The sequence below is a fragment of the Xenopus tropicalis genome, chromosome 4 (assembly GCF_000004195.4).
Source record: "Xenopus tropicalis strain Nigerian chromosome 4, UCB_Xtro_10.0, whole genome shotgun sequence".
Classification (NCBI taxonomy): Eukaryota; Metazoa; Chordata; class Amphibia; order Anura; family Pipidae; genus Xenopus; species Xenopus tropicalis.
This window is the reverse complement of record NC_030680.2, coordinates 107,216,260-107,231,978: the sequence shown is the minus strand read 5'-3', so window position 1 is coordinate 107,231,978 and position 15,719 is coordinate 107,216,260.

Sequence of the window (15,719 nt, the reverse complement as noted above, 5' to 3'; positions counted from 1 at the left end):
GCTTTTAACTCTGCCACCACCTCACTGTGTCAGATGGTTTCATGTGGTTTATTTAGTGACATTGCATCCTTCCTCAGGCTTTGTTCCTCACATAAAATAGACTTTTATCTCAGGCTTTTGGTGAATTTGAATTCTTTGAGTCCAAAGTTATAGAATACTGTACTGTATACCCAAATAATGTGGTGTCACCCCACCCCATGTGGTTCCATAGGTTATTAAAGATCTGACCCTGGGTAGGTATAGTAAATATATCTACAAACTGGGGAGGGGGCAGTGTTTGGAAGTTACCAACCAGTTAGGGCTGTTCTCGTTTTTAGTCAATCCCCTGTACATCAGTAGTATGGTATCAACCATAAAAGGAAAAATGACAAAAGCCGATACCTGCTGAGAGTAACACCGTACCGTACAGACATTTATATATCCTGTACCTGTGGTGAGTAGCAGCTAAACAGAAACTATAAGATTTCTGGTAAGCACCCTGGCATTCAGCATTTCTCTTATATGTAGATTTGTTTCTCTGTTCCCAGCACTCCCTACAAGCAACAGCACCCTCGGGTTCCCATTACACTGCATTATTTCTCTCATAGCCATTATGCACTTCTGTCAGTTAAATAAAGATCCCAGTGGATAGGGAACTGCCTAGGCATGGCAAGTGAAACAAGACAAATCTTTACTCAGACAGCAAGGAAATAACTCATTTGCAGTATTACTCAGATTTGCTTTAAAAACAAAAAAACTTCTGTCCTGTATCTAAATCTTTGGGCTGTGTATGGGTTTGTGTTTTACTGTAAGCTTTTCATGAAACCACAATTGGCCTCTCTGTTGTGGTGCATTATCTACCTATATTTTTCCATTCATTTGAAAGCAATTTGGAAACATGGAATATACATCCCTTGCACTCTGTAACTTTCTTTCCTGCCACATACATTCTACATCACTGGCAGGGGAAGGGTTGAACGGAACCTGTCATCCCAAGAATTAATTCCAAATCCTTTTCTATTGTGGAGCAAAATAAACATCTTGTGGAGCAAAATTAACAGCTTATTGTGATTGGTTAGCAAAACATCCTTAATTGGGCGTTAAGCATAATCTCTAGGCAAAGTTTCCATAAGCAGCATAACTTTTCTTAAGCATATATTTCTTTAACTGCAGCAATTTCTTAATCTCCTGTTCCTTGAGATGTAGGCTATTAACTTCTTCTTTTCCCACACAGTATCTCTGATATCTACACCACACAGTACAGGGATGCTAATATTATACACGTAGCACAATGGATTTATATATATATATATATATATATATACAGATATAAATGTATTATACTAATTAAGCTATGCTATATGGATAATATTGAAGCATGGGCCTACATGATATTTTAGGCCTTAACAGCCCCCCTTTGGAGGTGAAATCTTGTTTATTTATTAGAAATCATAAACATGGGGGGGCGATGAGACCATACGCTCATATTCTTCAACTGGTGGAAAGAATGGGTGACTAATTCCATTAAATTGGGAATAGAAGGCAACAGTGAAAGATATAAAGTGCATGGGGCAACATAAGGTAAGGTGATTGCAGAGAACCAAATTACTGGATTTATCAATGAGCAAGGCAGCTGCTGCAAGGGAGCGGAGACACCCAAGGAGGCCTCAGGCACATCAAGGTAAATTCCATCTGGGGTGCAATAAATGGAGGCACCTAAATTACAAAGGAGATCCCAGCCATAACCAGAGATTCACTGGAGAGTCTAAGGAAAGAAGAAAACTATGTTCTGCAGTTAGTGGGCCAACCTTACAGAAATTTCAGTGGTTAGTGGAAGGCACTGGGAGTAGTTGCTTACACCAACAGTATTTGCCTGATAAGGGAAGTGAAGCAGCGAGTTCAGTTGTCTTAAGTAAAGATCTTGAAGCACCTATATCAACAAGACAAGGAATAGAAAAACCATTAATCACACATTCAACAAGTGGGTCATCATTGGAGGCACATAGCTGAAAGGGTAATTTTTTAAAAAGGGAAATAGCATCAGCATATCTGTATCAGCTCGGTCCCCCCTCTCATCAGGCTCTATGGTGCTGCTCTAAGCCTGAGGTCCAAGAGGGGCAAAAGCATAACAGTCACGTGCAAGATGGCCTGGCTGTCAGCACACATAGCACAGGCGGGGCTGATAATACATGGCTTGTGGTTGTGCAGGTAGAGGAGGGGATGAGGAATTTGGATTTGAGGGAGTTGGTCAGGGTAGGGGGTGGGGTTTGGAGGTGCAGGGGGTGTATAGAGTATGGGTTGGTTATAGGACATAGCCCTTGGCCTCTGCCAGGCCCTCTTGCAGGCTGGTATCCAGGATAGTAGGCAGAGTAAGGAGGAGGAGCAGGGACAGCTGTTGGCTGTGGAAAAATGTCACTTGGAGGAGATGTGACAGCAACTACCATGAGTTTAAGCTCCTCCACACAGTACCTCACAGAAGGTTAATGATAAATTGAGGAATATTGGCCTAGAACATAATATTTGTAATTGGATAGAGAACTGGCTGAAGGATAGATTACAAAGAGTGGTTGTAAATGGAACATTTTCTAATTGGACCAGTGTGGTTAGTGGAGTACCGCAGGGGTCAGTCCTTGGTCCTTTGCTTTTTAACTTGTTTATTAATGACCTGGAGGTGGGCATAGACAGTACTGTTTCTATTTTTGCTGATGACACAAAATTGTGCAAAACTATAAGTTCCATGCAGGATGCTGCCGCTTTGCAGAGCGATTTGACAAAATTGGAAAACTGGGCAGCAAACTGGAAAATGAGGTTCAATGTTGGTAAGTGCAAAGTTATGCATTTTGGTAGAAAGAATATAAACGCGAACTATCTACTGAATGGTAGTGTGTTGGGGGTATCCTTAATGGAGAAGGATCTAGGGTTTTTTTGTAGATAACAAGTTGTCTAATTCCAGGCAGTGTCATTCTGTGGCTACTAAAGCAAATAAAGTGCTGTCTTGTATAAAAAAGGGCATTGACTCATTGACTGATCAGTTGCTACTTTGTAGGTCCCTGGTAAGGCCTCACCTTGAGTATGCAGTGCAGTTTTGGGCTCCAGTCCTTAAGAAGGATATTAATGAGCTGGAGAGAGTGCAGAGACTGCAACTAAACTGGTAAAGGGGATGGAAGATTTAAGCTATGAGGTGAGACTGTCGAGGTTGGGGTTGTTTTCTCTGGAAAAAAGGCGCTTGCGAGGGGACATGATTACTTTGTACAAGTACATTAGAGGGGATTATAGGCAGATAGGGGGTGTTGTGTTTTCCCATAAAAGCAATCAAAACTAGTGATGAGTGAATCTGTCCCATTTTGCTTCGCCATAAAATTTGCGAAACGGCAAGAAAATTTGTGAAACGGCGACAAATTTGCGAAACGCATTTGTTGCACTATTTTTTTTTGTTGCCCGCGTCTTTTTTGTCGTCCACAGTTTTTGACGCAACTGCACACAAATCCATGCCTGCAGATCACTAATCAACACACCAGAGGCCCCCCCTTTAGATTAGAGGAACGGAGCTTCCATTTGAAGCAGGGTAGGGGGTTTATCACGGTGAGGGCAGTGAGGTTGGGGAATGCCCTTCCTAGTGATGTGGTAATGGCAGATTCTGTTAATGCCTTTAAGAGGGGCCTGGATGAGTTCTTGAACATGCACAGTATCCAAGGCTATTGTGATAGTAATATCTACAGTTAGTATTAGTGATTGTATATATAGTTTATGTATGTGATAGTATAGATTGGTAGATGTGGGTTGTGTGTGCTGGGTTTACTTGGATGAGTTGAACTTGATGGACCAGCAGGACCAGATTATCCAGTGGCTCCAGAGACTATCTGTAAGGTTGGATGCGCTCCAACAACAGCCTGCCTCTCCTATTCTTGCTTCTCTCCCAGGAGGCAGTTCACCACACACAGCTTTGGCAATGTATGTAGTGGAGCCTAACGTTCCGTTCCCTGAAAAGTTTTCTGGGGAGTGTAGTAAATTTTTTGCTTTCCAGGAAGCATGCAAATTGTACTTTAGCTTCCTCCCCCATTCTTTTCCCATGGAGGAACTGAAAGTTAATTTTGTAATGACCCTTCTGCTTGGGGATCCACAGTTTTGGGCGTTTACTTTACCACCCTCTGATCCAGCCCGTACATCCCTCGATTCCTTTTTTTAAGGCCATGGCTATAATCTATGACGATCCTGACCGTTCTGCCTCTGCTGACTCCGCTATTCGTAACCTCAGGCAAGGTAAACGACGGGTCGAGGATTATTGTACTGAATTCCGCCGTTGGGCAGTAGAAACGAGGTGGAATGACACTGCCTTACAAAGTCAGTTTAGAGTGGGGCTATCTGACGCTGTAAAAGACAGCCTGATTAATTTTCCCGCCTCATCCTCCCTAGACTCCCTAATGTACCTTGCCATTCAGATTGATAGGAGGCACAGGGAGAGACGCCAGGAGAGAATACCTGCAGCCTCTCCACAAACCTCTTTTACAGAGTATCTACCTAGACCTGAGGTTGCTTTCTCTAGGCCCTCAGAAGAACCTATGCATCTGGGTTCTACCCGTTTATCCTCTGAGGAAAAGGTTCGCAGACGGGCTAACGGGTTGTGTTTGTACTGTGGAGATAGGGGTAATTTTCGTAATACTTGTCCCAAAAGGCAGGGAAACGACAGAGCCTAAGTAGATCTGGGGAGGTCTCCTCCTCCTCCTCCCGTTTCTGTTGAAGGACAGCCCGAGTATGTGATACAAAGGTTAGTGGACTCTACAATACCTGTCGACAATTCGACAATTCCACGCCAGGTTCCCTGATAAGCCTAGGGGTCCTGTGGCCCCCTCTGGAGGGGGGGTAATGTAACAATACCTGGTGGTCTAGTGGGGCGGCGGGGATGCCCGCCGCCTCCTACGATGCGGGGACGCCCGCCGTCTTCCTCTGCTTTTTATGTGCATGCGCGCTCTTGATGCGCGTGCATGCGCACTCACGTTTTGTCGCCGGCGCGCACGTGACGTCATTTTCGAATTTTAAATATTTCAAGCGCTCTTCGAATGGTATTCGTTGCCCAACATAGGTTTTTCATTCTGTGAGTTCCTGGGTGTGATTCTTGTTGTTCTGCCGTGTCTAGACCTTAGCCTGTACCTGACTTCTCTTGTTTGCTGCCTGTATCGGCCTTGCCTGTTCCCAGGGCCGGAACTAGGGGTAGGCAGAAGAGGCAGCTGCCTAGGGCGCAACGATTGAGGGGCGCCAGGCAGGAGCCTCTCCTGCCTACCCCTAGTGCTACTTTGTCATTGCCTCTGCCGCTTGTCATTAGCGGCGGAGGCAATGACCGATCTAATCGAGGGAGGTGGGCGGAGTTGGCCGACCGGGTTGCCCCGCCCCTGCCTGTTCCTGACCATTCTTGCCTGCTGCCTGGACCGACCTTTGCCTGACTGACTACTCTCTTGGATCCTGACTCTTGCTGCATTTCCCGATGCAGTTGCTGACCCCGGCCTGTCCTGACTATTCTGAAGTGTTCCCCGCCTTCCTGCCATCCGATTGGTTCCCGTGCCTGCTCAGAACTTTCTCCTTGGGTCTCTCACAATAAGTCCTGGTGGCATCCGAGTAGCGAAGGGCTCCTCCCGACGTTAAAGGTGGCGGTTATAGGCGGAAGCGTGAGCCGAAACCGGACCCTTGGAGTCTGTTCTGAGTTTTGGGATACTGATCGTGACACTTAGGGGCTGATTTACTAACCCACGAATCCGACCCGAATTGGAAAAGTTCCGACTTGAAAACGAATATTTTGCGACTTTTTCGTATGTTTTGCGATTTTTTCGGATTCTGTACGAATTTTTCGGATCCAATACGATTTTTGCGTAAAAACGCGAGTTTTTCGTATCCATTACGAAAGTTGCGTAAAAAGTTGCGCATTTTGCGTAGCGTTAAAACTTACGCAAAAAATGCGCAACTTTTCGCGTAAGTTTTAACGCTACGCAAAATGCGCAACTTTTTACGCAACTTTCGTAATGGATAGGAAAACTCGCGTTTTTACGCAAAAATCGTATTGGATCCGAAAAATTCGTAAAGAATCCGAAAAAATCGCAAAACATACGAAAAAATCGCAAAGTACCGATCATTACGAAAAAAACGCAATCGGACTCCATTCGACCCGTTCGTGGGTAAGTAAATCAGCCCCATAGTCTCATCAGCTTGGGACATGGGTGACTGAGATAAGGGTGGTTGTGGGCTTAATGATGACTGTGGAGTAACTTGTACATGGGATTGGGGTGATTTGGGAGCAGTAGGCTGAATATGGTGGTATTCAGCACCTTCAAGTTTAGGTTCTGTATTAGGTAAATTCTTAGTCTTGTTTGAATAAGCAACTGGGACCACCAAGTCCTGAGGCTCTGTTGTATTCCCATCATCCTCACTGAGACTATCCAATTTGTGGGTATAGTCCTGAGGCATCCCGCCATAAAGTATAAACCGCCCACTAATTACCCCCATTCTAATTCTTTGGTTTTAACAGCTGCCTTTTTGAGAAACTGTAATCTGGTGGGGTTAAAAGTAATATACGGTAGTAACATAGTAAGTTAGGTTGAAAAAAGACGTACATTCAACTATAACACAGAGGGGAGAGATAAGGGCAGAATCTTTGGTCGCCCGTTTAGTAATGGTGTGCCATTTAAATACATATTGTGAGGCACTTGTACCATGTTTTACGGCTATAGAGGCAGCTGGGGATATTGGGCTGCGAGGCTCATTCAAAATGGTGTAACGGTACATGCAACATTTTCTTTTGTTTTACACTTGAGGTTCCCCATAGCTAAATGCAAGATGACACCTGGGCTCCAGTTAGGTGTGGTCACTATCCACTTAGTCTCTTCCACACAGCATCTTTCCACTACTTTATTCTCTATACTTCTCACGTCAGCACGAGTGAATGTATGCTATTTTAATCTACACAAAAATAGAATGCGTTAAACTAGCAACTTGAGGAAAATCCGTAACCAATTATATCCTAGATCTTATATCACCCTACAGTATCTCTCAGATGTCTGTGACCTGTGCCATAGCAACCTAGCAATTTATTCTCTTTATTTTTCTTCCCAACAACTTCTGGAACCGCTATCACTTGCTAAACAAGTGTGTAAGTGCTTATGGCACCAAACAAACTCACAACCTTGGCATTGACGTCTCTCAACCCTACATAGAGGACTACCAGGACTGCATGAGTTTGATGATGAGCAAAAACCTCTGCAAGCAGCAGCCCTATTCTGCCTAACCCTGGAACCTCAAGCAAAATACATTTTGTTGGACTCATAGAATCAAACAGAGTTTGAACATGCCATACACACAGTTATAGGCAATGTACTACAAATTCAATTCTCCGAGGAAAACGACTAGGATCCAGCCTTACAAAGACAGGTTGGAGGTGAGACCAATAATCAGTGCAAAAGAAGGTAAAAGCTTACCTAGTGGGCCCATTTGCACATAGTACAGACTCCAGGTCACATCTTCTGGCAGGTGGATCCCAGTCACAGCATCAGCGGTTAGGTCCTGATAACCACAGTATTAATAACCCACAGAACAGCCAAATCACAGAAAGTATTTCATCAGAGAAGGAAGTTTTATTTAAGGCACCACAGAATACAGCATTCGGTGGTCTGGGGAGATCTCCTCCCCCAACTGACCATTACAATATTTTTTATTATCCTGGTACCATAGCATCATCAGGTCGCTTATTGTGATTGATTAGCAAAACATCTTATCCTTAATTGGGCATTTAGCACAATCTCTTGGCAAATTTTCTATAAACAGCATAACTTTTCTTAAGCATATATTTCTTTAACTGCAGCAATTTCTTAATCTCTTGTTTATTGAGATGTAGGCTATTAACTTCTTCTTTTCCCACACAGTATCTCTGATATCTACACCACACAGTACAGGGATGCTAATATTATACACGTAGCACAATGGATTTATACAGTATATGCAGATATAACTGTATTATACTAATGAAGCTATGCTATATGGATAATATTGAAGCATGGGTCTACATGATATTTTAGGCCTTAACACAGGTATGGACGATTTAATTAAAAAAAAAAAAGAATGTCAGAAACATGCTTAATTTGCAAATGACTTTTATTATGCAGCTTATTATGTATGTGTGACAGGTCCCCTTTAACCCTTTAAGTGCCACAGAACGTAAAATCTACACTGGATAAGAGTACTGAAGTGCCACAGAAAGTAGATTCTACGTTCTGCAGTACTTCCGGGTTTGAGAGCGGAGGAGCGACTTTTTAAGCCACTCATTTGCTCCCTGCTCGTTTCCCAGCCACTAGGCAATGAGCAGAGGTGGGGCATGAGTAGCCCCTGGGGTGTGGACACCCAGGCGCCCCATATGAATCCTGCCCCCCCCAGCACTGCCCACTCACCGGATCTGCAGATCGCATCATTTTTTTTTTGCCTGAAAAAATTGTTTTATTGCCATTGCAGATAGTGTATTCGCTAACCGCACTGCAAAATGTATTTTGCATGGTATTTCAGTGCTTTTATTACATTTTGGTGCATTTTTAGTCATTTTATTGTATTTGCATTGTTCGCTTGATTTTAGCTGTAAAAATAATTTGCCCAAGCCAAAATACTCAAACTGGGATTCTGACTGCAGGTTTTTTTTTTTTTTGGAATTTAACGATTTTCTTCGGCTCGGGCTCGGTTTTGACAAAAAAAAGTTGTGTGCTACACAAAATTTGCACGACAACTGTGTTTCGTAGATTTTCCTTATCGTTTCACTCATTTTTTGTTGAAGCAAAATCTGTTGGTTAAGTGTTCATTCATTTTCCTAACTCTTTCCACTATTTTATCCTGCTAGCCATCCCCTCTGTTATTTGTATTCACTATTTCTTCTTTCCCTGCTTTCAGATTTATATTTTTATTGCCTCCCTTTTCTTCTTTCACCTAACTTAGTCTCTAATTCAGGCATAACCCACATAACCTGTTATTCTCTAACTTCCTACATCTTAACTGATCATACTTTTTGCTCAAAGTGTAAGTCATGGTACAGCCACATGGGAATTGGATAGGCTGGAGGGAGGTTCAGAGTACACTACATTGGCCAATGTAGGTCAATTCTAGATTGTTCCTATCATACAATTTGGTTCCTTTGTCTGCTCAGAACTCTCGCCTTGTTCTCTCACTATAATTCCTGGCAACTTCCAAGCAAGATATAAATCACTGTATGAATACCACTCATAAGGTAGCTGAGTAAGGCTGAGGTGTGTCATTCATTAATACGACTGGTTTTTATGCCATTCTCTATTAGTTTGATATTATCAGCCTTGTCCTACTTGCTAATTCTTTTATGCAGTTTATGTCAATGTTTGGAAAAGAGTAGCAGTGTATTAAAATGACATCACTATTAGAAAATGTCCCAGTACGTGCACCACTAGTGATGAGGGGATTTTTTCTCCAGGCATGGATTTGCAGGGAATTTCCACATTTTGGCATTGGCAAGTTGTTTTGCAAAACCTCAGCAAAAATTTGCTGCAGAAAAAAATCATTGTGTGGCAAAAAAGTCGCATTTGTGTAAAAATGGGTGTGGTGGATCAAAATAGGCACAGGTGCATCAAAAAAAGTTGTGTGCCACGCGCGTTTCGCAAACTTCTATGTAGTTTTGCAAATTTTCCGGCAAAGCAAAACGGGACCAATGCACTCATCGCTATGCACCGATAATCAGGCAGAGGGACTGAAGCTTCTACCTGGTAGTGTGGTGTTTCTCTGCAGTTAAAGATAGTGGTTGTGTTGTCATGTAACCTCCAGCTGGTGTGGGCACATGAAGGATAAGGTAAAAATTTGTAGAAAGGAAGGAGATTGCACATGTTTTCTTTGGGATTCCTGGGGTTGGATAACATCCAGAGAAGTACTGCACTGTGGGCAAGGATATGGCCATAGCATGGCTAGATTGCAAGTAGCTTTGCTTTAGCAACACAAGACAAAAAGATTTTGGAAATGTGCCACCCATTCCTCCACTATGGAGTTTTAGTAGGCTCTGTATCTGGTCTATTCTCTTCAGCATAATGACATAGTGTTACATTCAGGAGTTAGGTGTTTTAAGAGTTTTAAGTATTTCTGATATTGATCTACTTTACTGAAAGGCAATCATTATAACTGTAGGAGCCTGGTAGTGAGGAGCCAGGCATGGATTCGCAGGCAATTTCCGCATTTCGCCATTGGAGATTTGGTTAGAGAAACTTCTGTGAAAATTCACAGCGGAAAAATTTGTTGCGCTGAATTTTTTTGTTGCGTATCAATTTGCCGCGGTCATGTAAAAAATGGCGTTGTCGCATCAAATAAGGGTGACGGCAAAAAAAATTGCGTGACAAATGCGTTTTGCTAATTTTTCGCCGTTTTGTGAATTTCATGGCGAAGCGAAACGGGACAGATTGTTTGTGTGTGTAGCACTGAGTTGAACCATCACAGTGTGATGGTCCAAGCTGGGTGTAAGGAGTTTAGTGTAACCCACGTTCTATCATGAAAGGTAAATTTGGACATTAAGACTTGATGCTTGTAAGAATAGCTGTTCCCATGAAAATGTTTGCAGATGAAACATGGTGGTGGGGAGCTTGTTCCATGTCTGATGGAACATAAAGTTGCTGGGGCTGAGATCATGAATCGAATGTGGTGAGACATGCTGCTATGTGTTTTATCTCTGGAAATTGTGAACTTCAAACCACAGTTCAAACTAAGCGCCGCACAGATAAAGAGAATACACAACTTGATAAATCTAGATATTTGCAGCGTACATACAGGCCACCACAACATTGTGACAATTTGTAAAGATAATATAAAAATAGCTTACTCTTTAACAACGTAAGTAAAAGTTAAAAAACCTTTATTTGAAAGCATGTCAAAAAAGAATAAAACTTCCTAAATAAAGAATTTAAACTTTTTTTTTTACTTGACCTGTTTGTTGGAGTTTGTCAGAGTAAGCTCGTTTTCTTGCTTCTACTCTCCTGAAGGGGAAAGCTGAAGGTTTGGGGCTCAGCACACAAACCCAACATTTACAGTGGTGAGTCTTCAAATAATTGAAATTTTACTCCTTTATGAATACAGCATAGTGGCAGCCAAACCAGTTGGTGTATATTAAATAAATGTCCTATTTATTATAACAAACCAGCTGTGTTTTAGAACAGTCACATGCAATGTTCAAATATAAACAGCTACTTATTAAAAAGTCATCGAATCTGTCTTCAGGGGGCTTATAAATACTAATCATATGTAAAATAGCATGCCATTTTTTCAGACTTTCTGACACTAAAGCTATCAAAGGATCAATATGGTCACATAATTTAGCAGATCTCATTAACCATTGATCTCCCTGGGAGCCCTTGTGTGGCAGGACATTGGCTACTCCAATATTATTGGCCGTAAAATTGAGTGTCATTATAAAGTGTAATTCCATTTAAGTGTATACATACATATAAAGCAGTGATCCCCAACCAATGGCATGTTGCTCCCCAACCCCTTGGATGTTGGACTCAGTGCCCCCAAACAAGGTAGTTATTTTTGAATTCCTGACTTGGGGGCAAGTTTTGGTTGAATAAAAACAAGATTTACTACCAAATAAAGCCCCCTGTAAGCTGATAGTGTGCATAGAGGCTGCCTAATAGCCAATCTTAGCCCTTATTTTGCACCTCCATGAACTTTTATGGTGCTTGTGTTGCACTCCAAGTCTTTTTTAAATTTTACTGTGGCTCACGAGTAAGAAAGGTTGGCAAATCCCTGATATAAAGCATTACATTGGCTTTAGGGGGGAGGGTATCCCCATCTTATTAAAAACAATAAATAGCTGCCTATTAATATATTAGCACATCGAAAAAAATGTATTCATATTTATTTTAAGCCTCAGCATTCTGTTTAATACTTAGTAGCCGAATCATTAAAACCTGCTGCCACATATCTCTCCAGACATTGCTTTTAAGCATATTATTAATAAGATTCTTTCTCATGTGATGCCTTTAAGGTTATGTGACAAAAAATGATATCTAGTTTAGACACTATGGTGTATCATTTAGGGGCTACATGTCCAAATGGTGCTACTTGTAGTGGGCAGGCATTTTATACAATGCCTCCTCGCCCTCCACACATAGCAACATGCATATGTATGTCACAACTGAGGACAATTTCTTATAAGTGGGCATCTACTATACTTCCCAGCAACAAAATGAATAATCACCAAAGTCCTACTACTTGCACATATGTAATGTATAATGTGTAAATAACACATGTAAGCACAGTCGCAATATTTGTACTCCTCTGCTCCACATGCATAGGGGGAGATTTACTAATCCACGAACGGTCCGAAGGCGTCCGAATGCGTTTTTTTCGTAATGATCGGTATTTTTGCGACTTTTTCGTTGCCATTGCAACTTTTTCGTATATTTTTAGCGACTTTTTTTCGTCGCCGTTGCGAAAAAATCGGATTGGTTTTTCCGGCGTTTACAATCGCTCAATACGAAAAAATCACAACGATGACGAAATAGTCGCACAAAATACGCTAAAGTCGCAACAGTGACTAAAAAGTCGCAACAAATACGAAAAATCGCAACGGCGCCGAATAAGTCGCAAAATTTTCGTTTCAAATACAATTTTTTCCCTTTCGGGATTCGGATTGGTGGATTAGTAAATCTCCCCCATAGTGTATGTTATGGGAGCATTAATAAAATGCAAAGGTTTAATATTTCCGCTCCTCTGCTTGATTGTCCTAATAGCACCACTCCCAAAAGTACAGCATGTGTCTCAATGTCATCTTTATCAAACTGACATTATGAGAGAATCCTTGTATATCAAGAGGAAAAAATCTTGTGTATTGATGACCTCGGTCAATGCGATAAACACACATTCAAGACAATCCTGACAAGAACAAAGCCATATTCCAAGTCAGGGAGATGCAGAAATGCTCGAGTACTAGAGGTTATGACTAGAGACTCCTGTCCCTTTAAGCACAAAGGAACTCTACAATACAACCAATATTCCTTGCTTTCTGGCTTCAAAAAAAATAAAAATACACCCAAAAGGGAGATCCTTACTTTGACTTTCAATGAAACACTCCCCATTGGACATAGAGCAAGGAAGAGTTGTTTTTTTACTCCAAGCAGAAACCTCTATAATTGCTTATACGACTTGGGCTCATGGAATGTTTACTCTACTTCATATTCCTGCATGGACAGTATAGCTTCCACTTGAGTGGGTTACAGAAGCAGATCCGCTTCTCTCAGCCTGCATACAGCGCATACACTCTGTGTGCCCAGGCCCTAAGAGGCAGAAATCTTGGAGATGAGCGACTTGAGAGAGAGTTGCTCCCTCCTCTTCTTAATCTGATGGGGGATCATTTGACTAAACGTTTGAGAAACTGAGTGTCTGAGCATTTGAGAGGAAAGCCAGGAGACTGAGTATACATTTGTGTGGGCACATTTATTACCAGAAACAGGAATGAAACAAAATATGATTATTGCATGTTTTATGGAACTTCTTACAGTAATAAGATACCTCAAGAAATCCAGCCATCTACTTCCAGCATAAAGGGCTTTGGCTCAAGCAACCATAAGAAAAAAAACCCATGTAATTAAGTAACTCACACAGGATATTGGGCAAAATTACCTAATTCGTTGAGATTTTTACCCCATGCCGGCTATCTTAAATCATAAAATGTTTAGCAGCTTTTAGGTATTTCATGTGGGGTTTCCTTTATTTAATCAAATATCTGGCTCATAGCCCTGCATATCATGATGTCCCTGTTACAAAAGAAGTAACATGGGTATCTTCAGATTCTAATGGACAGACTTATGATTGCTCAAGTTGAAAGGCATGAGCAATCAAAAAGGAAACCTGGAGTGAATTTAAAGGAACAGTAACACCAAAAAATGAAAACTTTTTAAAGTAAATGAAATATAATTTACTGTTGCCCTGCACTGGTAAAACTGGTGTGTTTGTTACAGTAACACTACTATAGTTTATTTAAATACCCTGCTGTGTAGCCAGGCGGCAGCCATTCAAGCTGGAAAAAATGAGAAAAGGCACAGGTTATATAGCAGATAACAGATAAACTCTGTATAATACAATAGTGTTTTATCTGTTATCTGCTATGTAACCTGTGCCTTTTCTCCTTTGAATGGCTGCCCCCATGGCTAAACAGCAGTTTTATTTATATAAACTATAGCAGTGTTTCTGAGGCAAACACACCAGTTGTACCAGTGCAGGGCAACAGTACATTATATTGGAATTTCTTTTATACACTTGAATTTTTTTATGTTACTGTTCCTTTAAGAACTCAGGCAGGGTACTGAACAAAAATACCTCGTAAGCTAAGTTGTTTTTACCCCGAGCGGGATATCTTAAATAACAAAAAGTTCAGCAGCTTTTCGGTATTTTTGCTGAAACCCTGCGTGAGTTGCTTAACTCATGCTGGGTTTCCTTTATGATTGCTTTTGCCTTTAAACTTGAGCAATAATAAACCTGTCCCTTACCCCTGAAGATGCCCGTGTTACTTTTGTGATAGAGGTGCTGCTGAATGAACATTTAACCCTAAAATAAAGCTTTTAATTCTTATAGTGTGCCTGGGTGAGAAGAGTCAGAGGAAACAAGAAACCAAGGGAAAGGGATATTGGCCAAAGTACAGAACAGAAGACAGAGACTGACATTTATGTTTGGACTGCTGTACATACAGACAAGGCAGGGTGTCTGTGGTGCAGTTTGGCTAATTTCCTTAACTGGAGTAGGGTTCAGGCAAATTAGTGTAGTTAGGCAAATTCAGTGTTGATAAATGTGAAGTTACAAATGTTCCTTCATATGCAGTTATGTTTGCCTAGTGCAGTTGCCCATAGCAACTAATAAGATGTTTGATTTTAAACAGGTCACCAGTAAATGCTTCCTAGTGATTTGATGCTTTGGGTTACTGGTTCTGGGCAAACTAAGTGCCTCAAATTACATAACCCTGTTGTATCTATAGCAAACTTTGCACCCGCTATATAGCTGTAGCATACTAGTCAGCAACAGAAAAGGACAGCAATTCACTGCCCTCCATCTGACATCTGAATCTGACATATACTGTAGATGCAGAGTAGCGCAGTGGAGTTCATAGGTGCCATCTCCTGCATCCTTTATTTTGTGACATGGAGCATTGAGGCATGTGCAATTGGAGCCATCTAGTATTAGCTGAAGGCTGATGCCACATCAGGCGTATGGCGTATATTTTCGGCAAGCTGAAAACACTTGCCGAAAATATGTGCCATACGCACCATATGCCCCTACCTGTGCCTGCACCGGAATGAATGCTCGGGTGCAGGCACATGTCCTTTTAGGTATAATATAGAGTATCACGTTTTTATGCGTATTTTGGCTACATGTGCCTGCACCCGAGTGTATTCCAATCATTTGGGTGCAGGCACAGGTAGGAGCATATGGCGTTTTTCTGCTTGCCGAAAATATATGCCATACGCTATGGGATATATTTATTATGCTGTGTAAAAAGTGGAGTAAAACATTACCAGCGATGTTGCTCATAACAGCCAATCAGATGCTTTGCTTTGGTTGAAATCTAATTGCTGATTGGTTTCCCTGGGCAAATCACCGGTAATGCTTCACACCACTTTTTACACAGCATGATAAATATACCTCCATGTGTGGCATCAGCCTTAACTGCACTTGCTCCTGCAAGCTCTGTCCATTAGTGAAGTGACAGAAGAGCATCC